This window comes from Pantherophis guttatus, chromosome 6 (genome assembly GCF_059756535.1).
Source record: "Pantherophis guttatus breed Tessera chromosome 6, ASM5975653v1, whole genome shotgun sequence".
Lineage (NCBI taxonomy): Eukaryota > Metazoa > Chordata > Lepidosauria > Squamata > Colubridae > Pantherophis > Pantherophis guttatus.
This window is the reverse complement of record NC_142068.1, coordinates 81650059-81675567: the sequence shown is the minus strand read 5'-3', so window position 1 is coordinate 81675567 and position 25509 is coordinate 81650059. Positions and strand designations below refer to the sequence as shown.

General features: G+C 39.9%; 1 protein-coding gene and 1 long non-coding RNA gene across 4 annotated transcripts in view; one reads left to right on the top strand and one right to left on the bottom strand.

Moving 5' to 3' along the window:
* The window catches only part of CTNNA3 (catenin alpha 3), a 957874-nt gene that overhangs the window by 411452 nt on the left and 520913 nt on the right, over window positions 1-25509 (bottom strand). The gene's annotated exons all lie outside the window — the stretch shown is intronic.
* Window positions 13830-20201, top strand: LOC148113177 (uncharacterized). Its single transcript, XR_015728531.1, has 2 exons — window positions 13830-13901; window positions 19834-20201. It is a non-coding gene; the product is annotated as an uncharacterized LOC148113177 (long non-coding RNA).

Sequence of the window (25509 nt, the reverse complement as noted above, 5' to 3'; positions counted from 1 at the left end):
CCCTTGTGTGTCCAATCACATTTGGCCAATAAAAAATTCTATTCTATTCTATTCTTTTAGGTGGGGAAGGGTATAAGGCTGGCAAAATGTTCTCTGGTGTCCTTTCAACCAATTCACAGCAGCCATTGATGACTATTCTTGACAACTGCCAAGAGCTAATATCAGGTCTTTAAATTCTTAGAAAAACACTGCATTATCCGGACTCAGTTGTGGCCGGCAAAGCCTTCTTACCATCCACATGTCTTACCCACTATTTTCATTTTGCTTAATATCCTAATTGTATACTCAGAGGGCAGTCAAGGGTAGTTAAATTCCTTCCTGAAAAAGAAAGATCTGGCCGCTAGAACACAACTCTCAATCTCATCTAAACTGTACTCCTGCTCATTAGATTTCTTTATGCCTAGATAGGATAATTTGGAAAAGTGTTAGGTATCAGTTCATGTAAATATATAACTAAAATATAGTTCTAATGCTAGTCAGCCAATACCGATGACCAGTCTGTGTCAGAACATAATCCAAATGCTGTTATTATATGTATTGTGTGTGCTTTAATTGGGATTCGTATAACTGAAAGCACGGTTTGTTTGTTGCCAAGGACTATGGAGTTCCATCCATCCACATATAGATTTCCTTGGCCCAAGTATCCGTTTCACTAAGATTTTTTTTCATTTTACCAAAGTTAGAATTAATTTAGTTTTTGGATAAATACAGCCCTTTTTCCACTTGCTAGGTTCGATTTCTATTATTTTTCTATGTGTACTGTAGCCTGCACTAAATTTTAATTTGGAATTATCTCGGGGATCCCTTTAAAGGTTGAAGAAGAAAGATGACTATTTCAATAAACAAATAAATAATGCAAAAGGACATATTGGCCATTCGTTAAATTAATTTTCTTTCCAGAGATTCCACATGATGTATATTATGTTATTTTTTGCATATTTATGTGGTGCTAAAGGGCAGGAATACAGTGGAGATTCTTTGGGGAATATTGGCCATTCTGATGATCGCTGTCATGGCAAAGAATTCTGATTTGAGACGCTGAGCTTGTTGATCGAAACGTCAGCAATTATGTTACCTTCCCATCAAAATGTTACCTTCCCACCAAAGGTGGTCCCTATTTTTCTACTTGCATTTTTTATGTGCTTTCGAACTGCTAGATCGGCAGAAGCTGGGACAAGTAATGGGAGTTGGGACAAAGTAATGTTATGCGGCACTAGGGATTCAAACTACTGAACTGCCGACCTTTCGATTGACAAGCTCAGCACCTTAGCCACTGAACCACTGTGTCCCTAGTACTATGGTGCAAAACCAGGTCATCTGATAATTAACTTGAAAGTCATAGTGTTCACAAGTTGCATCAATGCTATCTTATATAAAACATCTCTTTTTCATTGACCCCATTGATGATTGCTATAAATCATTATATGCTTCTCTGTTTTCATTACATTCATATGAAATCCTGAAAAGATACGTGCTCAGCATTACAAGAGAAGATAGAAAGATCTGCACATGGATTAGAGAACAAACAAAAGTATACAATACCATCAAGAGAGTAAAAGAATTGAAATGGAAGTGGGCTGGTAACCTAGCAAGAAGAACTGATGGCAAGTGGACCAAGACAGTCATAGAATGGATCACTGGTGGGATTCAAATAATTTAACAACTGTTTCTCTGCCCTAATGACCAGGTGGGTGGGCGTGGCCATTGGTGGGTGTGACCAGGGGGTGTGACAGGCAGCACTCGGCCTTCTGCACCCCCCTGGGAGCAAAAACAGGCCACGTGGGGATGCCACCCCCCCCACGCCCCATTTTGGGCCTAATACACCTCCCTGCAGCCTCCTTGGAGCAAAAACGGCCATGCGAGGGCCACACTGCACCCCCCCCCCCGTGCTCCGTTTTGGGCCTAGTAGGCCTCCCTGCACTTACCTGGGAGCCAAAATGGGGTGTGTGGGGACTCCTGGAAGGGGCGGGGCCATCTAGCAATTTAACTACAGGTTCATCCGAACCTGCCCGAACCGGCTGAATCCTACCACTGGAATGGATCCCACTTGATAAAAAGCATTCATGAAACAAGATGGATCAATGACATCCTTATAGCTGGGCCTTCCAAATCACATGTATTTCTTCAACTCAGTCTTTACTTGTGCTTTAGACTTCGTATAACATTCTAAACGCATGATCAAAAGGCCAATCGTAATCCTGTTGACATTTTCTGATTCCTGCTCAGAGAGCAACTTGCATGAGTAGATAGAATCACAAGATATAAGCAGGTGCCGTTTAAAGATTAATGCTGAGTAGGTGACAGATTCCATGCTGTTGAAAAATAATTTTAGCCTGATTCACAGATTGTGATCAAAGAATTATGTTTAAACCCCGCCGTAGGTCTTGCTGTGTGGTTTATATTACACAATGTAAATGAACAGGCTGGCAAGTTCAGGGTGTAGACAAACTTTCCCACATTCTCAAATCTTAAATTTAAAAGAATGATTTGAAGAACCTGTTGCAAAATTCTTCACTTTAATATTTGCCCTTAATCCAATTAGTCAATTACTGAAATAAAAGTAGGTACATTGCAAATTCTGAATACATTGAATGTATATTTCTACAAGGACGCGGTGGCTCAGTGGCTAAGACGTTGAGCTTGTCGAACGAAAGGTCGGCAGTTCAGCGGTTCAAATCTCTAGCGCCACATAATGGGGTGAGCTCCCGTTACTTATCCCAGCTTCTGCCAACCTAGCAATTCGAAAGCACGTAAAAATGCAAGTAGAAAAATAGGGACAACCTTTGATGAGAAGGTAACAGCGTTCCGTGCACCTTTGGCATTTAGACATGCTGGCTACAGGACCACAGAGATGTCTTCAGACAGCACTGGCTCTTTGGCTTTGAAACGGAGATGGGCACTGCCCCCTAGAATCGGGAACAACTAGCACATATATGCGAGGGGAACCTTTACCTTTACTTTATATTGCTACAAAAGCTACAATGACTACCCCTTTCTGTTTCTGAACATATAAAGATGATAGAAACTATTACAGTTTAATTCTAAACAAATCCTGTTTTGTTAGATGCTGTAACAAATTGGTCATGTTTAAACAATAAGCCACATATTTCTGAAGTAATCAAAGTTGTCTGGTATTCTATTTGGTGATTTAAAAATTGAACATTTGTGTGTGCTTGCATATGTATTCATACATGTAAAATTTTTTAATACTGGATATACAAACACACACACACACATATATTCAGTGTATCCTTTTTTATGTATCTATATTTAGACACATAAATATAGATAATATAAGCCTAAATAAATTTATTTACAATAATATGTGTATCAAATTAAACTTACTTACAATTAATATAGTAATCTTGATATGAAACCTAATAAATGCTACAAAGACAAGGAATTGAATTTTTAATGTAATATGCCTAAGACTTTTTAAGTACCACGACTGTACTTTACTTTCCATTTTCAGCTTCTCCATGAGAACTGCTCAAGAAAGAGATGTCATCAAATAAATACAGAGCTATTAAACTAAAATCTCATTTGGTTTGTCATTTTATTGCAAAGGATATTGACTGTAAATATTAATGTTCATATTACCAGATAAGGTAAAATATATCATTGGAAAAGCCAGGCAAAAATTGAAAGCTATACCGTCACTTTGTAGAAATGATTTCAAACATTTCCTCAATTAACATTAAGGAAAATAAATTTTATGGTACAATCCTAGAAATGTTTTCCTAAAAGTATGTTCCAGAAAACGCCCTGGGGCAAATTTCAAGTATCTCATTGCAGAATTGTACAGGGGTCTATTGAGAAAGGATTTCACAGATCACGAATGTTCCACCAACCGCCCCACACACATATACAACCAGTGGTGCGATTCAACTGGTGTAACAACCAGTCCGCTGAGCACGCTCCAAAAACATGCTCTGCGCACACAAGCTCTAAACAGCTCTAAAATTTACCACCTACTGCAGCCCAGGTGAGTAAAACAGCTGAGGTGCGGCAATCCACTTTGCTATGCCAATCAGCTGGACTTCAAACAAAGGAAATATAGGTCAGTATAACGCAAGGATGGGTGGGCGGGCCCAGCTGATCATTGGAGTGAACAGGTTTGCTCTCAGCTGATCATTGGAACTACCAGTTTGCCCAAACTGGTCCGAACCAGCTGAATCCCACCCCTGTACACAACACTAGTTCCATAGCTATTCTTAATACCGAGAAGCCATCTGTATGTATCATGTACATATGCATGATTTCCAATTGGCAACTGATGAAGTTGGATGTGGATTATTTTATATAATTTACTAGAGAATAACTCTCTTTCAGATAGAGTGAGGGCATGGGGACTGAGGAAGACAGAACATGCTGTCTACTGGAGCAACAAACTTTTCAGGATGTCGAACCAAGCAGACGTAGAGTCATCTGGTTCCACTTTAGACAGGTCTTAAACTAGAATTTATAATTCAAAATATTCAGATGTTTGTGATCGGAGATCAGTAAGGCTAAATGAAGGAATTTCTCCTTTGCCTTAGCATCATGATCCTACTGAAAGTTGTTAAAATGTCTTTACTATCAGAAAATAGGTAGAAACAGAGGAGTAATAGAGGAGTAGTTTCCTCACTGATGGAGGTTCTCTTCCTCTTTTGTTTCTTCCTTCAGGATCCAAGAGCTCTTAATTCTCCTATGCTTTTAAATGTTTCTTTTGCAGCAGAGAAATAGAAATTGAAACTGTTGGAAGATTTCATATCTATATCTATATCTATATCTATACTGTATCTATCTCTATCTCTATCTCTATCTCTATCTCTATCTCTATCTCTATCTCTATCTCTATCTCTATCTATCTCTATCTCTATCTCTATCTCTATCTCTATCCATCCATCCATCCATTCATCTATCTATCTATCTTACACATGTAGGTTGTTCAGTTTTGTTTTAGTTGATGAACCCAACTGTTGGGATTTTTATACTGGATTATAATTTACTGCAAAAGAAAATTCCAACCAGTTGTGCCTTCGTCAATAATCCATGGTTAAAAAATGTTGGTTTACCACCTTGTTATTGAGAGACCTAAACCTAGCATTTTGAGGACAGATAAAACAACAGGTAAAATAACCGAAGAATGATAAAATACAATAACTAAAAAATATATGTGCTAGGAGATAAAGTACATTTTTCTTTTCAAAGTAGTTGACCTACTTCTCCCAATCTCTCTGTATTATACCATAAATATGAAGGAAATGTTAATATCATTATATTTTCCCACATGAAAATGAGGGATCAATTTCTTGACAAGCATCGTATGTGTGATGACAGAAAACACCAGTCTCTGTTCACACAACCCACAATAACAGCACGTGGTCACAAAGGCAGGTCTTTTTCTTTTAAGTCTTCTGGAGGTGTCTCATCATCTGGACAGATAACATTAGTCAATTGGGAAAATGTTGTATCATTGAAAAAGGTAGCAGCATGGGAAGTCTCTTTCTTTCACTACAACATTGTCCCCCACATATTTCTTTCTCACCGAGCTATGTTTGTGTTTCTGTGTTTATAGGATCACATAGGTATATAGACCCTCATTTTGTACAAGAAATAGCAGTGTGAAATCATGAAACAATAATTTTCTGAGACTCTTGAAGGGAACCATTGACAAGTCACAGAAGAATAGCAGGCACAAGGCTGGTCTTCTGCCCACTGATGGTCAGCCTGGGGTCTCAGCACTGCAAGGTGCCCTTATGGCCCATTTCTGTGTCCCTTAGAGAACTATCCGACCATAACAACTTAACACTGTACAGCTTGATTTCCCACCATTTTAAAGTAGGAAATTAATTAAAACAGGATGTATGTGTCAGGCTTATATGCCTATTTTTAGGGGAGGAAATACGAGACAACCCTGTTTATCCTACAAATATGAAATCTCTAAACTCACTGTAGATCTTGCTCCTCCAAAATTTGTCAAGTTGGCCTTCAGTACTCAAAGATACTTCTCCTTACCTCTGCCATAGTCACACTAAGACAGAGTGGACAATCATGCTGGCTCAGGATTTCTGAGAGTTGAAGTCCATGGGTCATAAAGGGGCCATAGTTGCCCACTCCTGCCCTGAGACATCATAGAACAGCCAGAGCAGACCAGGAGAGCAGAAATCAGCAGGCCACGATGGAAGAAGCACAACAATAATGCTATAACAGCAGTTATTTGATTTTCCAAATATTACGACATGAACCTTGAAAAGAACAAATTGCAGTGAATGGGACAAGTCACTTGTTTGTGATTACAGGAACTGTGGAATCACAGAAAGGAGGGATGGGATACCAAGCACATAGCCAGAACCTGAAAGCTGAATAGAGTTGTAAGATCCAGAACACACAGAACAATCCAGAACAATCTAAATTTGGGATTATTTAATATAAAGTATTACACAATATCAACTTTAGAGAAGGTATTAGAAGAGCCAAGGGATATACACAGAGGAAAATAAGTAGGGAAAACCTGTATTATGTATCAAAGTAAAATTAGATAATTAAATTTGAGACTGAGCTATCTGAAATAATGTTGTCTACCGGGACCCAAGATCCTTCAAAGAGCAACACCTATATTTTTAGACTCACAAAGACTTTGATTTTGCTATTCATTTAAAATGTTTCTTGACCTTTTAGAACTTTCATATTTCATTTTGACTTTACCACAAAGTTCAGCTATATTTACTGGAGTTAGTTTTGCTGCCCCTGATTTTATCCTATCTCTTGTAATGCATTCTCTATTTAGAGTTTTATATTATACTAGCTGATAACCTGGTGTTGCCTGGGTATTTATTTATCCCAATCCTGTGACGTTTCCTTGGAGGCATCATTACAGCAATGAAATCTATTATTATGAAAAACAATAAAGTAAATGTAAGAAAAAGACACTTGAACCTGGCCCTGTTACCAGTTGTAAAAGAAAGCTGGCTCAACCACTGTGGTGAGAATTAGAGACCTAATTGCCCTGGCCAACAGCCTGGGAAAAATTCTACAGGGAACAGCCTTTCTGGTGATTATCTGCATTAGCAGGCACCTCCCCTGACAACTTGCCCTCTTCGAAGCTGAGGGCCTAGGGTGTTTGTTTGTTTGTTTTTTAAGAACCAATCCCCCTTACCAGAGGAAGCCCCTTGTGGAGTACTCTGAATCCATTACCATGGCAACTCCACTGTGCTGTACAGTAGAAGCCATTTTAAGGCACAACAGGCAAAAGTACTGTGATTTGACACTATAGATATAATTCATTCCTTTTCAATTCAGCAGCCCAGGCGTTCCAGAGTTATGCTGGAACATACATACACAGACACACACACACCTAGGGGTGTTAGGGGTGTCTTACCCTACCTCCACAGTATTTCCTTCCAGAGAGTAAGTCATCTGTGTACCATGTTTCGTTGAAATTGCTCAAGGTGTTCCAGAGTTATGCTGGAACATACACACATACACACACACACACACATACACAGATCCAGATAGATAGATAGATAGATAGATAGATAGATAGATAGATAGATAGATAGATAGATGCATTCATATTTTTTTCTCCTAAAATAGCCTATTTGAACCAACTGTTCTCTCTCCAGAAAGGGATTACCATTGGGCCAATCAGTACAATTCATAACATGTACAAATGAGTAGCTTTGGAATAATTACTCAGCAAGCAAGAGAGGGGGAATGTCTGCATCCAATATTTATAGAATCTATTGACCATCAGGGATGCCATCAATATCTTCCTTTCACCCTCCCATGCTGTTGGTATGTATCTCTGTCTGACACCAAGCAGCTGTGAAGCCAACCTCTAATGAAATCCAATTTGTTTCTGTTAATTTTGAGTCACCACAATAACTAAAATAAACTTGATTCATTTAGCTTTAATTATTGTATTAGCTAAAATTCATGTCTCCATTATTTCATCCCATTAGCTTACAATGGACATTCAGGCCTACAAATACAGTATGTACTCTGAACACAAATTCTTTGCTAGAAATAATTTATGTAGATAACTAAGATTCATGTAGATGTTCTTCCTTGAACAAGCTAGAAGTACAAGCTAAAGTGAACTACTGCCTGTCTTTTGTAGAAGGGGTTTTGTTTTTTAACAATTTAAACTTCACTTTCTTTAATTTCACTGAGTATTTACAGGTCATTTTCCAAGCTGACAAGAGCATTCTAAAACTTAAATGATGATATTTATCCCATATTTTATTTTTAATAAACTTTCTGTAATAGGATTTATACCACTAAGTATACAAATATTGTATGGTATATGAATCTGGTATATGCTAATGAAGAATAAATGTATGCATAATGCAGTTTCTCCCAGGAAGTTGTGGTCCCTGTTCTCATCTCATTTTTATCCTCTGATTTGTGAAACAGAATGAAATATTATGAATGCCCCACGGTTATTATAATTAATCCCACCACTAAGCAAATTGGCATGCTAAAAATGTTAGGATCCAAGAATTATGTGTTAAAATTGAATTCAGGAATTATTTTCCATTCTATTTTTGTTTTTAAACATTTAACCACAAATGAAATGCCTGCTCGTCTTTGACTGAGTATTCTGAATTGGTCTTTATCATTAAGGCTTTCTGATAGTTTCAATGACTTATTTAGAAGGGGACAAGGGAGCTGGGAATTCTGGGAATATTCAGCAATATCTGGAGGAACAAGACTTTCTTCACTGCGGAGTTAAACTGACAATATGGGACTCCTGTACAAGTAGACATCAATTTATAAATAGTTGCTTAGTGACCACTCGAAGTTATGATGGAGCACCCAAAAGCTACTTACAATTCAGTTTCAAAGTTTCAAAGTCACCCAACTTCCGCCCCAAGGTCACATGACTGCATTTTAGGCCCTGGGCAATCAGCCTGCATGTATAGCCGTTTGGGGTCATGTGACTGAATTACTACAGTTTTGCTGGAAACCAGTACTTACTTCCAATTTCTGGCAAAAATAACTTCATGTTTGCTTAATGATCACCATGAAAAAGGTTGTAAAATCCAGACCTGTAGTGCAGTGGTGGGTTGCCCCCAGTTCGGACTGGTTCGCCCGAACCGGTAGTAAAACTGGTGGAAGGCTCCGCCCACTGACCCAAACGTCATCATAGTGTGATGTGCGCATGCGCAGAAGCTTCTGTGTATGCACAGAAGAGTGCGTGTGCATGATGTGAACCGGTAGTAAAGGTAAGTAGAACCCACCCCTGCTATAGCGATCTCCTTTATAACCATCACAACTTCCAATTGTAATTGCCAAGCTCAATAGTTGTAACTCAGGGACTATCTGTAGCGTTTTCAAAACAGATGGAGCAGGAAAAAAAATGAAGGTTATATTCTACTATTAAACAAATCTTTGTTGCTATTTTTTTAAAAAAGACTGAGGTTGCTACTATTCCATGCCTGCAGTATGATAATTAATCATTTTCTTTTTGTAAAAGTACGTACCCACAAACCCCATATACACACAAAAGAAGCTCCAAGCTACAGCTTTACCACTTGCATACATAAAAATCAACACAAGATCTGTTATGTTCTCCTTCAGTATGCTTTATATCATCCGCAAGCCAGAGTCATTTATCTGCTTGTGATGGAAGTGGAGGCATTCCATATGTTTGTGCGGGATTCATCTTGTAAGAACACAACCTCAGCAATTTAAGTGAAGTAGATTTTATAACCACAATAAAAAGGCAATTTATTTAAAGGAAATACATTACAGGGATAGCACTTAGCTAGGTGTATCTTACTAGGAGGATAGTCTAAGAGCCTGAGAAGAAAGAATACAGAATTACAAAATAATAGAGTTGGAAATAGAATAGAATAGAATAGAATAGAATAGAATAGAATAGAATAGAATAGAATAGAATAGAATAGAATAGAATAGAATAGAATAGAATAGAAGCACCCTGTTATTAACACAGCTGCCTGCAATTACTGCTGGTTCGAATCTCTCCAAGGCTCAAGGTTGACTCAGCCTTCTATCCTTTCTAAGGTAGGTGAAATGAGGACCCAGTTTGTGGGGGCAATAAGCTGACTTTGTATAAATATACAAAAGTATGAAGGCTATTGCTTAACGCATTGTAAGCCGCCCTGAGTCTCCAGAGAAGGGCGGCATATAAATCAAATTTAAAAAAAAAATAGAATAGAATAGAATAGAATAGAATAGAATAGAATAGAATAGAATAGAATAGAATAGAATAGAATAGAATAGAATAGAATAGAATAGAATAGAATAACAGAGTTGGAAGGGACCTTGGAGGTCTTCTAGTCCAACCCCCTGCTTAGGTAGGAAACCCTACACCACTTCAGACAAATGGTTATCCAACATCTTCTTAAAAACTTCCAGTGTTGGAGTATTCACAACTTCTGGAGGCAAGTTGTTCCACTGATTAATTGTTCTAACTGTCAGGAAATTTCTCTTTAGTTCTAAGTTGCTTCTCTCCTTGATTAGTTTCCACCCATTGCTTCTTGTCCTGCCCTCAGGTGCTTTGGAGAATAGTTTCACTCCCTCTTCTTTGTGGCAGCCCCTGAGATATTGGAACACTGCTGTCACGTCTCCCCTAGTTCTTCTTTTCATTAAACTATACATACCCAGTTCCTGCAACCGTTCTTCATATGTTTTAGCCTCCAATCCCCTAATCATCTTTGTTGTCTTCTCTGCACTCTTTCTAGAGTCTCAACATCTTTTTTACATTGTGGCAACCAAAACTGAATGCAGTATTCCAAGTGTGGCCTTACCAAGGCCTTATAAAGTGGTACTAACACTTCACGTGATCTTGATTCTATCCCTCTGTTTATGCAGCCTGGAACTGTGTTGGCTTTTTTGGCAGCTGCTGCACACTGCTGGCTCATATTTAAATGGTTTTGTCTACTAGGATTCCAAGATCCCTCTCACAGTTACTACTATTGAATGAACTGCATCTACTGTACCTATGCATTTTGTTTTTCTTGCCTAAATGTAGAACCGTACTTTTTTCACCATTGAATTTCATTTTGTTAGATAGCGCCCAATGTTCAAGTCTGTCAAGAACCTTCTGTATCTTAAGTCTATCTTCCGGTGTGTTGGCTATTCCTTTCAGCTTGGTGTCATCTGCAAATTTGATGAGTTCCCCATCTATCCCCTCATCCAGGTCATTAATGAAGAGTACCGGGCCTAAAATAGAGCCTTGGGGTAGTCCACTGAATACTTCCCTCCATGTAGATGAAGTTCCATTGAGGACTACATGTTGAATGAGGTTGGTCATCCAGTTACAAATCCATCTGGGGAGCTTGTCTTCTAGTCAACCCCCTGTCCAAGCAGTAGATCTTATACCATTCTGGACAAATGGCTGTCAAATCTCTTCTTAAAACCCTCGTGTTGGAGCACCTGCAACTTCTGAAGAAATGCTCAGATTAGCCCTGTTTTACAGAAGAAGCACGTAGAGAGATAAACAGAGAAGATATAGAGAACAAATCTTTCACCTTCTATCTGTACCTTACACCCTGCAGTAGGTGAACAGACAGTGAAAAATCCGTGCCACTAAATCCCTGTCTCCTACAGGCTGCAATTCTATTTGAAAGACCCCTCTTTTTCAAACAATATACTATGGATTCTTTGTGCTCAGTCACATTCGAGTTGTGTGCCTGTTCCTCAGTGCATGACTGTCTAGCTTTGATAACTTTAAGACCTGTGGACTTCAACTCCCAGAATTCCCATGCATGATTGGCTAGGGAATTCTGGGAGTTGAAGTCCACAAGTCTTAAAATTGGATGCTCCTATGTTTTATTTTGTTATGTTTCATTATTGTATCATTTTCTGTTCTGCTTTTATCATTTTTAACCTTCGTTAGCCTCCCTGAGTGGACTGGTGAGTGGGTGGCCATATAAATGGACATTTATACATTTACATAATTATCTGGAAAATTTGAGTGGTGCAGTGGCCTAGACGTGGAGCTCCTGCCTCACAATCAGAAGGCTGTGAGTTCGATCCTAGGTAGCAGCAGATATTTCTCTCTCTGGGCACAATAAGTAAATATCAGCTGCGAACTCTGCATTGGCGACCGGAAGGGCATCCAGCCAGTAAACACTCAGCTCCATTCAGTTGCCCTGACTCCACCCCGATTCAAAGGATTAAGGGGGCATATATAGACTTATATAGATCTATTTCTGGCTCGTTAACCATCATCAGTAAGTCAGAACTTATGCAAAAAATTAAAATCTCGGGTGTTTTCCCGCATCATTGTAAATAAGTTGGTTAAAATGTTTAAAATTCTGGTTAAAATCCCAGCTAAAATCTTCTTTTAACATTCTTCTTTTAAACATTTTAACCAACTTATTTATAATGATGCGGGAAAACACCAGAGATTTTAATTTTTTGCATATGCACACATGCGAAAACTTAAGAAGACATATATATATATATATATATATATCCTGAAAATTTCAAAGAGCTTCCAGTGGGATTAGGATTTCATCCTAAATTATTTAATTACTCCTCAACAACCATGGAAGGCTTACACGTATAAAGAACTTAATTAAATATTATGCACCATATAATCACAAGTCTTTTGAAACAGGCAGTCAATAAATATCCTAAATCAGATATACGGTATTACAATTTTTCCTTTCATTTCAAAGCAATATGGAAATACCATGCTTGGAAATGCCTTTATTTATTTGAGCATATCAGATGCACACACCCCAACATTCGTAAAAGTAGGCTAAAACATACAGTATAGATTACAATAAAATAAAAGAGCCACAATTGCTGAAACTAACATTAGAGAGGAAAATATAGCACTGGGAAGCCATTTTAAAATAAGTATTAGAAAAATAACAATGCATTTTCTTTTTCCATAGGTTCCTTTCTCCAAGGCAGTGGCTACCAAACCACCACCACCCCCAAAGTCACCTTCATAATAATCTCAAATGGCCTTTTTTAAAAACCAACCTTAAATGTAGACATTGTAGGATTTTTATAACGTTCTAGTTTGCATTGTTATAAAGCAGTGATGGTTAATCTTTTCCAGATGGAGTGCCCAATGAGTGTGCACCCAAACACCCAAAACACAATGCGCGCATACCTCCTGTGCATGCATGCACCCCCTACATGCACGCATGGCCCCCCCACATGCACGCATGGGCCCCCAGGCACGCCCCACCCCCCACACATGTGCGACAGTGATCCGATGACCAGCTGGCTAGCGGGAGGCGTGCACATGCACGGCGAAGCTGAACGCATTCCTACAGAGAGGGCGCTGGGTGCCACGCATGACATAGGTTTGCCATCATGGTTATAAAGCAATGCTAAAATTCATTCGGTTCGAGTCTGATGCATTACAACCATTCACTAGCGTTCACAAGAATGAGGTTTCAAGGAACAATTCCAAAGGGGACTGATTTATAGGAATTGTTTAGATTAATTTTATTTGTAAGGGTTTATTTTCATTTCATTTATTTTTTTTCATTTATGATCATTTATTTTTCTATGTTTATATGGGTTTCAGGATAGGATGGGGAAGAATGTAGACTTCTGGTTCATTTTGGCCTGGTGTCAATGTTCCAATTCCCTTATTATTTCTCCAATTATAGGACAGTTACAGTCAGCTCTTGTTATTTGAGGCCTCCATTAAATATGAAGCAAAACGGTTTCTTGCATTAATCTCACTTTAAGATCACACAAAACTAATTTAAAATTGTTTAGTGAAAGCCTCCATCAATTTACCAAAATCAATCAACGTTCAAGCTCATTATACCAAGAGCGACATAAATATTACCGATTTCCTCAACTTTTTTCAACTTTAGATCAAAAGCATTGCTGGCTTAGAAGATAGAAGTAACTTCTCCAGAACCCTTAATCACGGGAGAACTTCATAAACAACTGTATCTCTGGACCACATAGTATGTATTTAGAATGAATATACAACCAAAAAGGTTATCAAACTCATTGTTTCTGAAACAAAGTGTTGGGAAAGAGTTAGTAAAGGATCTGAGGATCTTGTCAATCCAGCAGGATAATTCGCCCAAAACTAAAGCGAACAGAACCAAATTTGGTGTGAGGAAAGAGCTTGCAAAAGAAAAGATGAACTGTACATTTAAAAATGGGCTGGATCAGGCCAGGAGCTTTGTGAACTCTTAACTGTCTGTGCTCTGTCTGGCAAGCAGATTTAGGAGGCTTTCAGCGCTAATGGGTTTGGAGGTATTTCCAAGACTAATATCTCTGAGGGGGCTGGACTGCCATCTTGGAGCAAGGTGTTTATTTAGAGCAGCGGACACTAACTGGTGGTCTGTGGACCACTGGTGGTCCATGAGAAAATTTTGGTGGTCTGCAGAAAAAATATTTGCATTTTTTATATTACACTAAATCAGGGGTCCTCAAACTATGGCCCCTGGGCGGGATACATGCAAAGAATGTTTGTGTTGCTGTAGAGAGTCTCCCCCTTCGGGATCTTTTTGTGTGGGTCGGGGGGGGGGAGAAATGGGATCTGCTTCAGCCTCCTGGTGTGGGGCTTTGGGCAAAGGCTGGAGGGAAGTGCCGCTGGTGGCAAAGAGCCGGAGGGGCTTGTTCCAGTGCATCATGGCCTGGAACTGGCTGACGTTCACAGACCACTGAGCCTTCAGGCGCTAGTACCTGGCCTTGCACTCCCGCAGGTCTTCCCTCTGCTTGGAAAGGCTATGCTCGGAATCCTCCGTGAAGTGCTTCTACTGAGCCTCCTTCTCAGCCAGATCCAATTTGAACTGAGCCAGCTGTTTTGCCAACTCTTTCTCATTGTGGCTGCTTAGCTTAGCTCCAACAATTGCTTCCTGTTGGAGTCCTAAGGAGCCCAGGCGGGCAGGCAATGAGTGGGTGGGAGGGGAGGAACGAGTAGAGGCTAGCAAGATGCCCCTTGATGTGAGTGACATCGAGTTGGCCACACCCATCCAGTCACACGACCACCTAGCCACACCCACCCAGCCGGTCATTAGGCAGATCATATTAGTGGTCGGTGGAATTTAAAATTATGAATTTAGTGGTCCCTGAGGTCCGAAAGGTTGGTGACTAGGGTGGATAAAAATCAATGATTTTTTTAAAAAAAATCAAAAAAATCTGATTTTTTTGATTTTTATCGAATTTATTTTAATAAAAAACTTTTGGGGTAAAAATCTATCGTAAGATAGTTTTCTATTTAAGATACATAAATAATTTAGTTTATTCAGCATGAAATGGAGCTTAGTTATGTAGCATGAGGCTGTATATTCTGCAACACTGGGACTATCGGTGAGTCAACAGTGGGTCAAAGGAATAGCAGAGATGACAGTTGCTCCTTAAAAATTATGATTTAAATCGAGTTGATTTAAATTAAGCCTTTTTACTAGTGATTTAAATCATGATTTAAATTGTGATTTAAATCAACTCGATTTAAATCAAATCCACCCTGTTGGTGACCCCTGATTTAGAGTAGATTTTCATGGTGCTGCATTGGATTCTTGTTTCACAAGTCCATTCAGAGCTCTGCTGTGAAATATAAGCATTTCAAATATCACCTAGTAATAAATGCACTTACAAATCTGTTTGTGAAGGGCCATGCCTATGGAACAGGGACATTCACAAGTATTGTGTGTGTGTTTTTTTTATTCCACCTCAGATCCTTTTTGGAGAGCAAGTATAATCCTAATGTTAAATTGTTTAAAAGCTTCATTTCAAACATCACATATATTTCAACAAGGTTTCATAAGGTCTAACGAATCCATTACTCAGAAAAATAGAAAACTGCCAATAATTTAAAAAAGAAATCTGGGGTAGAGGTTTTAAAAAGACAGAGATTATACAACCATTGCACTTTAGTATTAATCATTTGCCAGAGGCAAATCTTTTATTTCTCTTCTTTGGAAATGTAAGAAGGCTGTTTCTGTCCATTAAAAGAGAATTCAGACAGATCTGGCCTCGTGGGAAAGTGGAGATCACCTATTATACAGCAGTGAGAGAATAGATTGCTTTTCATATACAATTATTCAAAGTGCCAATTATCCCTACTTAAATTAAAGAGCTGTAGAAGCAAGTCATATCTCTGCTTTATGCATTAGATAATCTTTAACAAATATGAAATCATTGCCAGGTATCTCGTGGTTTGATTGTAAAGCTGTTAAGCGAAAAAAAATCTAGGGGAAATGTACTGTATTTATTTATAAACTAGTTAATTACAGCCTGAATACATCCAGGTCTACCTTTTCTCCTCTTTTGATATGCAGATCGGGTTGTCCTTCATGGTAATATAACCTCCATTTTGATTGCCAGGATAATGCATACCATAACAGAAAAACTGAGTACGTAAGATAAAGGTTCTGTTAAATTTATATTTACCGACAAAGAAATAAAGGGAGACTAGTATAGATCTAGGATTCAAACTAGGATTTGAATCCCAGAAGCAGAAGTGGTATTCAGCCGGTTCAGACCAGTTCAAGCGAAACGGTAGCACAAATCATGGGTGGGCCCGCCCAACCACCCACCTGCCCGCCCACCCACCTGCCCACCTGCCCCAGCTCTATGCCATCCTATTTAGGCACATTTTTGAGGTCGGGCGCATGCATGGAAGGCCGGGCACATGCACGGAAGGCTACACGCACACGAAGCAAGCGTATGCGCGCAAGACGAACTGGTGGCAACAAGAAGGGTATGGCTAGCTGATGAGAGCTAAAAAGCTTGAAATAGAACTATACTAGCCTCCCTTTATTTCTTTGTCGGTAAATACAAATTTAACACAAAAATAGTTAGTCACAAAAGCGACTGCCTGCGAAGGCCCCTGGATTGGGGCTGGAAGGCAAAAATGGAAGCAATGTGCTCCATCCCAACCTGGTTGGGTAGACCAGGTTGCCCTCATAAAAAAAAGATAAAAGTTATTCTTTTTCATAACTCCAGCACTTTAATTTACATAAACACATGATTTAATTGTGGTTTATTAAACAAACCAATTTAGTTCCAATAGATACATCTTATGTGCCAATGTGCCCATTCTTGGGCCGGGAAGTCTTGCTCATGGTCACTGACACTTTGGTGACATCCCAGTTGGGCTACTGCAGTGTGATCTACATGGGGTAGCTCTTGAAGACTACCCATAAATTACAACTAGTCCAAAATGCAGCAGCTCAACAGTACTTTGTGCCTCTAAGTTTGTCCATGGGGCAGTTTGGACAGTTTGTCCAAACTGCCATGGGAGCTGTACTGGCTCCCACTTTTTTCGGGGGGGGGAAATGTTCAGTGGAAGATGACACTAATGACCTTTAAAACCCTATGTAGCACAGGACTTAGTTGCTTATGGGTAGCCTCTCCCAAAAGGTATCTGTCCATCCTGCTAGATCAGTTATAGCAGGCACACTCCAGGTCCCATCTCTCAAAGGCTGCCATCTAGTGCAGGGGTCAACATCCTTTTGGACCTCAGGGACCACTAAATTCATAATTTTAAATTCCATGGACCACTAATATGATCTGCCTAATGACCAGCTGGGTGGGCGTGGATAGGTGGTCATGTGACTGGGTGGGTGTGGCCAACTCGATGTCACTCACATCAAGGGGCGTCTCCCTACCTCTACTTGCCCCTCCCCTCCCACCCACTTATCATCTGCCCTCCCAGGCTCCTTAGGGCCCCAACAGGAAGCAGTTATTGGAGCTAAGCAACCACCACGAGAAAGAATTGGCAAAACAGCTGGCTCAGTTCAAATTGGATCTGGCCGAGAAGGAGACTCAGTAGAAGCACCTCACGGAGGATTCCGAGCATAGCCTTTCCAAGCAGAGGGAAGACCTGCAGGAGTGCAAGGCTAGGTACCAGTGCCTGGAGGTTCAGCAGGCTGAGATAGTCAGCCAGTTCCAGGCCATGATACAGTCCTACTGTATATGGCCTCTGGCTCTTCGCCACCAGCCTTCGCCCAAAGCCCCACACCAGGAGGCTGAAGCAGACCCCAAGTCGGAATTTTTCCCCCCTCTGACCCGCACAAAAAGACCCCAAAGGGGGAGACTCTGCAGCAACACAAACATTCATCACATGTATCTGGCCCAGGGGCCATAGTTTGAGGACCCTGATTTAGTGTAATATAAAAAAATATAAATATTTTTTTCTGCAGACCACCAAAAATTTCTCATGGACCACCAGTGGTCCACGGACCACCGGTTGGTGACCGCTGATCTAGTGGATGCAGGAGGTGCCTTTTCCACTTTGGCTCCTGCCCTACCCTACCCTTCTCCTTCACACAGGGGTGGGCTGCTGGGGGTTCGCAGGGGTTTGGGAGAACCTCTAGCTAAGATTCTGTGCAGTTCGGAGAACCCCCAAATCCCACTCCTGGCTGTCTTCACCCACCCCTCCCCTCCCCTCCCAGGAGTCACCATGCAGCCTCTTTTGGATGCAGGTAAGTGCACACAGAGGCTTGGGGAGAGCGAAAAATGGGTGTACCAGAAGTTCATTTCCAGCCTCCAGAGGGCCTCCGAAGCCTGGGGAAGCCATTTTTGCCCTTCCGTAGGCTCGAGGAAAGCCTCCGGAGCCAGGAGGGCAAATAGGCACCCCCACCTTGGTGCAGGAGGCCGACTAGGCCACGCCCACCATGGCCATGCCCACCCAGCAACCAGACAGAGAACCCCTTGCTAAAATTTTTGAAGCCCACCCCTCCTTTTGCATCCTAGAGACCCCCCCCCATCCTCTCAGTCTTCCAGAAAGCCATTAAGCGGTGTCTTTTCCTCCTGCACCTGCATAGCAAATTTGGAGCTCGGGAGACTGTGTGGATGAAGTTATTGAATTGGATAGCTGATTTCTCCCCTGTTTTTGTTATATTGTGTTTTAATTACTGCTCTTAGCTGCCCCGTTATGTTTGACAAGACGGGCAGCCATATAAATGTTTAAAATAAATAAATAAACATGAAAAACCAAAGATGATTGTTTAGCAACCACAATGATGGGGTATACAAACAAGCCACACTTAAAACAAACCACAATATGGCTAAGCTCGAAATGTGAAACCAGCCAAAGACTCCTGCTATGCAGTGCTTCATATAATTAATGTCAACGTGCTCACGTGTAATCAGCTTTTGGTTTGCAAGTTAGGATTTTATTTCATTTCTTTTACTGATTGTCAAACATATTAGCATCAATCAATTGTTCCTATAAAAATTATTTTTTCCCCACAAAAGCATCTTGCCACAAAATGAAGAATCTACTCAATATAATAATAATAAGATAATTTTATTTTAATTTGTTTTACTGTGAGCACACTGGCCCACATTAAAAATGAAATCCTGTTGCCTGATCTCAAAAGAAAGTGTATAACTATCCAAACACATAGATAACACACATATACACATGTTATACACATGCTATAGTGCAGGGGGGTCAAACTCAAGGCTTGGGGTTGGGGTCCAGATCTGGCCCACGGGGTGCTTAGATCTGGCCCGCAGGGCTGCCCTGGAAACAGTGAAGGACCAGGCCCGTGGTGCCTCTGCACAGCTCTCCTGAGCTCTATTTTTGGCCACGACGGCCTCCTGCAGCCCTCTGATGGAGCTCGGGAGGGCCGTGGGCAGCCCTTGCAAGCTCTGTTTGCGCTGGCAGAGGGTTGCTGGAGGCCGTCACAGCCGAAAACAGAGTTCAGGAGCCTGTTTTTGCTGCCAGGGCACTCGGGCCACCATAGGTGCCCTTGAGATGAGTGACATCGAGCGGGCCACACCCACCCTGGCCATGCCCCCCATCTCCTCAGGTCAAACACAACCCTCATGCAGCCCTCAATGAAATCAAGTTTGAAACCCCTGCTATAGTGGTGTGTGTGTGTGTGTATGTGTGTGTGTGTGTGTGTAAATCACTGTCCATTTTGAATACAGAGCGGAAAGAGGAAACCGGAGAGTTCACAAGGTTGATGCTATATGGAACAAAACTGTGACTGAATCTGGATGTTCGGTTTTGGATACCACGAAGCCTCCTCCCAGAAGGTAACAAGGAAAACAGGTCATGAAGAGGATGTGTAGCATCCCAGACAATCCTGTGGACTCTGCTCAAACATCGCTGATATGCCATATCCTGGATAGAAGGAAGTGAACTACCAGTGATCTTTTCTGCCATCCTCACCACTCAAGGTAAGGCTAAAGCACCTGATGCTGATCTCCACTCAGATCCAAGCTCATCAAGTTTCATGGTGGCTACTAAGATTTCTGCTGTTCCTTCACAATTAATTAAATTCCATATATATGTATATGTATGTGTGTGTGTGTGTGTCTGTCACTGCGTTATTTTATTTCCCAGCTGAGCTTCATTATTTCTGGACTGTCAGACTCTCCGTAGCTTTGCCAACTTCTTATCAGTAAGCTACGTGTTTCCGCATCCACCCACATTCCTTCACACACACTCTTTCCTTTGTTCTCTTTCCAGCAAGGTCCGGCTGAAAGATAGCCGGCCCGAATTACTTTCAAAAATGTAACAATTAACTTTTCTTAGTTAGTGAGGTGTTTTATTTTCTTTATAACAAATAAATGAGTTTTATTAGAAACCTTCTTCGCGTTTCTTTATCAGAATAGTGCAACTTGGAATAAGCCTCGATTCATCTCCTCCTTTAAACCAGGGTAATTAGTCCCAGAGCCAAACATGGGATTAATAAATGCCCTGACAGTGTCACTGATAAAGAAATAAAGGGAGACTAGTATAGATCTATTTCAAGCTATTTAGCGCTCATCAGCTAGCCATATCCTTACTTGGATTCGAACTTGGGCTGCCTGCATGTTAGGCAGTTGTATTAACCTCTGAGCCACAAGTTCTCTTCCCTTCTTCATCTTGAGCCAAGGGAGAGATTAAGTGTTTTTCTGTCGAGCCACCTGGTTCAAGATGTATTATGAAGGTGTCATACATACGTATGTGTGTGTGTGTGTGTACCCTGTTTCCCCGAAAATAAGACCCAACCAGAAAATAAGCCCTAGCATGATTCTTCAGGATGCTCATAATATAAACCCTACCCCCAAAATAAGCCCCAGTTAAGATCATCAGTAGACGGAGGTGTTCATTCCTATATTTCCCCCAAAATAAGACCTAACCGGAAAATAAGCCATAATGCGTCTTTTGGAGCAAAAATTAATATAAGTCTTATTTTGGGGGGAAAATGGTGTGTATATATATATTCATAATTGATAGAAATATTTGAATCCAACATGAAGACCACACCGTACTTTCTTATACGACTATACGTCCCTATCATATACAAGCAGACTAGAAGAAACCTTTCATAATAAATAGAATTGTAATGATAAATATGTGCGTGCATAATATATACATACTAATATTCACATTCATACACAATAAAAATGGAAAACCTTTAAATATAATGCAACTGTGATTACAAAGCCATTTCAAAATTCATTACTAGCAATATTAGCTCTGTTATCACCAATGGACAAACATCCTTTCCTGGGTGAGCCAATCTTCAAATAAAACTGCCACATTTACAAAATACTCAGACAAGCTTGGCTGCCGAGAGCAGATTCTTTGTTATAAAATATTTATCCTTATGATAAGTAATTCATCTATGGGTTATTCCATTAACATAAAATTATTTTCTGCATTTACATTCTATCCTTCACATAAAAGGTAGATGCAGCCTTCTTCTGGTGTTTGCAGCTTGTTATTCTCTTGCTACAGTCTTGCAACAATTCAACCTTGGTTATTGAGGTTCTAGAATTACCGTAGAAATGCTGAATGGAACCTGGAAGTTCTAGTTCCTAATGTTTTATAAATATTTGCCCCACATAGAGGATTTTAAAACAGTAACCTCAAATTTATTTAAAACTTGTTTTTGAGCCCTAAGAACACATTATTTGGCCTTAATTCAACTTAAAAATGTTTAAAATTCAGTTTAAAACCCTACTTTTTGAGTATTTTTTGTTATTTAGAGTAAAAATACTGTTCTATAAAAGATATTAAAATGAAGTACCATAAGGAACATATTGAAATCATTAATACGCATTATAAACAAATTGATACCGAGCTCAAATTCCAACAGAATATAGTGTTTTATTAAGTGTAGTTTTGCAGGGTGTAAAAAACTACATGGAGTTAATTTGTTTGGCTTCAAGATGCAGAGAGAAATAGCTCACACAATCAATGGGTTGGATCCACCCTAAATTTAGTTTCACTGAAATCAATGGAATTGAAGATGTTCCTTGAAACAGCAGAAATTCAAAGGGCTTTTTCCTTTATTTGATGGTTGCAATTTCCTATGTGAAACTCTCCAATCCTTACTTGATGAATAACTATACAGATAGTTATGCTGCAGTGTCTTATATCCACTCGTAGATTGGTCTTTCCCATGTATTTATTTCATTTAATTTAGTTAAATATATTGGATTTATATGCTGCCTATCTCACTACCCAGAGTGATTACTAATAGCATAAATATAAAAGCATTAAAATTAATAACAATTAAATAAAGGTTAAAAACCAAGAGTATGGATGGTACCGGGGGCAGGGAGGTGTTTATCTCTCACTCAACCAACCACATCCAGCATGGTATACCTCCATCAACGCCCAACATCAACCGGCAGAGTCGGATTTTAAGGTGCTTCTAGAAGACTGGAAGGGTGGAAGCAGATCTCACCTCTGGTGGCAAGATGTTCCAGACATTTCATAATTACTTTTGTTTAATAAATGAAACACTAACTTTACTAACTTTCTTAATATTTCTTACCCAATAGATCATTGTATCACAGTGTTTTAGATCAAATCACAGGTGATCACACTGAACCCATTGTTCACTGCAAGTATACTTATTACTGATGAGCCGAGGTTGCGCAGTGGTTAGAGTGCAGCACTGCAGGCTACTTCAGCTGACTGCTAGCTGCAGTTCAGCAGTTCAAATCTCACCGGCTCAAGGTTGACTCAGCCTTCCATTCTTCTGAAGTGGGTAAAATGAGGACCCAGATTATTGGGGGCAATATGCTGATTCTGTAAACCACTTAGCGAGGGCTGTAAAAGCTCTATGAAGCGGTATGTAAGCTAAGTGCTAATGCTAATGGGTATCTAGCCAATAGTTATTTATTCAGTGAAACAATGCACAATTCTTTAAACTAATTGATGCTATAATCTTTTTTCCCTAATATTCAGATAGATTCTTTTTCTGTAACAAACATACATATATACACAGAGACATGTGTGTAGGTCTGTGTGGTGAATAAAAAACCAGGTATTTGCCTTTTCTGTGGGGGACATCCATTCAGCTATTTTAATTTTGATTGATTAAACATTCTTGTTCCCTCAATTTCAGTCTTTCTCTTAATTCCTGATTACTGGAGACTTTTGTTGCCTTTCTCTAAACTTGGTCTAGATCAGGGGTGTCAAACTCAAAGCCCAGGGCCAGATCCGGAGTGGCTCCACGGACCAGATCTAAACACCCCACGGGCCGGATCTGGCCCCCGGGCTCTGAGTTTGACACGCCTGATCTAGATGCCTTTGCCACCAAAAACAGGCTCTTGAGCTCCATTTCTGGCTGCAAAGGCCTCTTGCAACCCTCTGCCAGCAAAAACGGAGCTCGGGAGGGTCGCTGGCAGAGTGTTCAGACTGCCACAGGCGCCCCTGACATGAGTGACATCGAGCAGGCCATGCCCACTCTGGCCACACCTACCCCGGCCCCCCAAGGTCAAACACAACCCAGATATGGCTGTCAATGAAACCAAGTTTGACACCCCTGGTCTAGATTGTATGACCCCTTTTTAATATGTGATGCACACAAAGGGACACAAAACTGAGTCTGGGGTCTGAGCAATGCAGATGTCTACTTTTAATACACAAAAAAATCTTATTTTCATCAACAAAAACAAAACATGAGGGGACAGAATGATGGAAGATAGATATGGTTTTGTTGATAGTATATTTGGATTTCCAAAATGCCTCTGCCAAAATATCTTACCAAAGACTCTGGAGGGAAACTGTCAGAAGGAATAAATGAGCAAATGTCAGACTGGTGAGATGTGCAAGTGCAATCTCTCAGGGTCTGAAGTTGAGATTTGCACTTTTTAACTTGTATAAATAATCTAGAGTTAGTATTGAGTAGGGGAGCTTCTGTGATGCCAAGCTGATGAAAGCAGAAATGGGGGTTTTTTTTAAAAAAAAAAGACCAAAAAGAAAATCACAAAACTTGATAAACCAAAACCAAATCAAATGTATTAACAGAGCCTAAGTCACTAAGTATATTCAAAAAAAAAAAAAAAGCCATTCAGTTGTATATTTAATTATGATAAATTTGTTAATATGATATGACATACTGATCCTCTGCTGTGTGCATGAATCATCTAGTTGTCCTAATATGTTTTTATTGGCTAAAGCATTCACAAATTTTTACTTTTACATGAGGATGTAAAAAAATCTGTGTTTTTACATCCTCATTAAAGGCAGCCATATTATAATGTTAATACAGTATTTTATAGGTCAGTACAACTTTTTAAAGTTTCTTGTTTGCACAGTGCAACCATCTGCCATGCCTGTCCATCTGCTATGCCTGTTAACTGTAGGTTGATTGACATTTTTTTTCATGTTATTGAAATATCTTTCTTAGACACCCTGAAACAGGAATAGTTCTCATCTTCTCATCTTATATAACTGTAATTAAACCAAGCAATCAGAATATAAGCATATGTAGCTTGAAGCTCAGTTTACTAAAGCCAAGATATGGCTGAATGAATTATGTGGAGAGCTGAAACTATAATCTAATTATTTTCATAATGTGAGATGGACCAGTGGAAAGTGCTATTCCAGAGGCATTCTTGGCTTCATAGCTATAATAAACTGAACACACATTAGACAGGGAGAGGAGGGCAAGCAAGCATGAATAAAGAGAGCCTTTACCAAGGGGCCAGGCAAAATTTGATTATCTTGTCCAAGCTTCAGGCTTTTGAAACAGGACTTATTTCTTCTAATATGTGGATATTCTTGGCTACAGGGCTGCCTTAGGGCTGCTTTGACCTTGTGTTCTAGATGCCTCTAAAAATGATCATATTAATTAGCATCCCAAGAGTGCCTGGATGGCCATGTTCTGAAGCACTTTCCCTGAAAAAAATAATATTTAGCAACAGCCAATATTTAGACAAATCTTTCACCACCAATGGTTAAGAATAAGCTGCTAGCTAGGCAGATGGTTTTAGGCAGTGAGAAAAATTGCATGGAAAAATAAATACTCAAGATGGGAGTACAACTTTTTTTTTTTTTAATGTTCTTGATGCTGGTGCTGGCGTAAAAGAAAATAAAGATGAGTTTTATTTAGGAAAGAATCTGGTTACAAGAAGTCTTACATCAGTTAACCCCTTTCTATAGAGAGGAGTGGTAAAAGCCCTGAAAATATCACATTAGCCAATATGAAAGATGTTACACGGAGAGATGCAAAATAAATATTTAAGAGAAGGGAAGGAGATGTAATTGCAGAGTTCCTCTTTTAACTGTCTTTACAATGACTGTCTCTAGTGGCCGATAAATTTATAGAGGACAGAAAGCTGAAGCACGTGAAACTGAATTCCAGCTCTTGTACA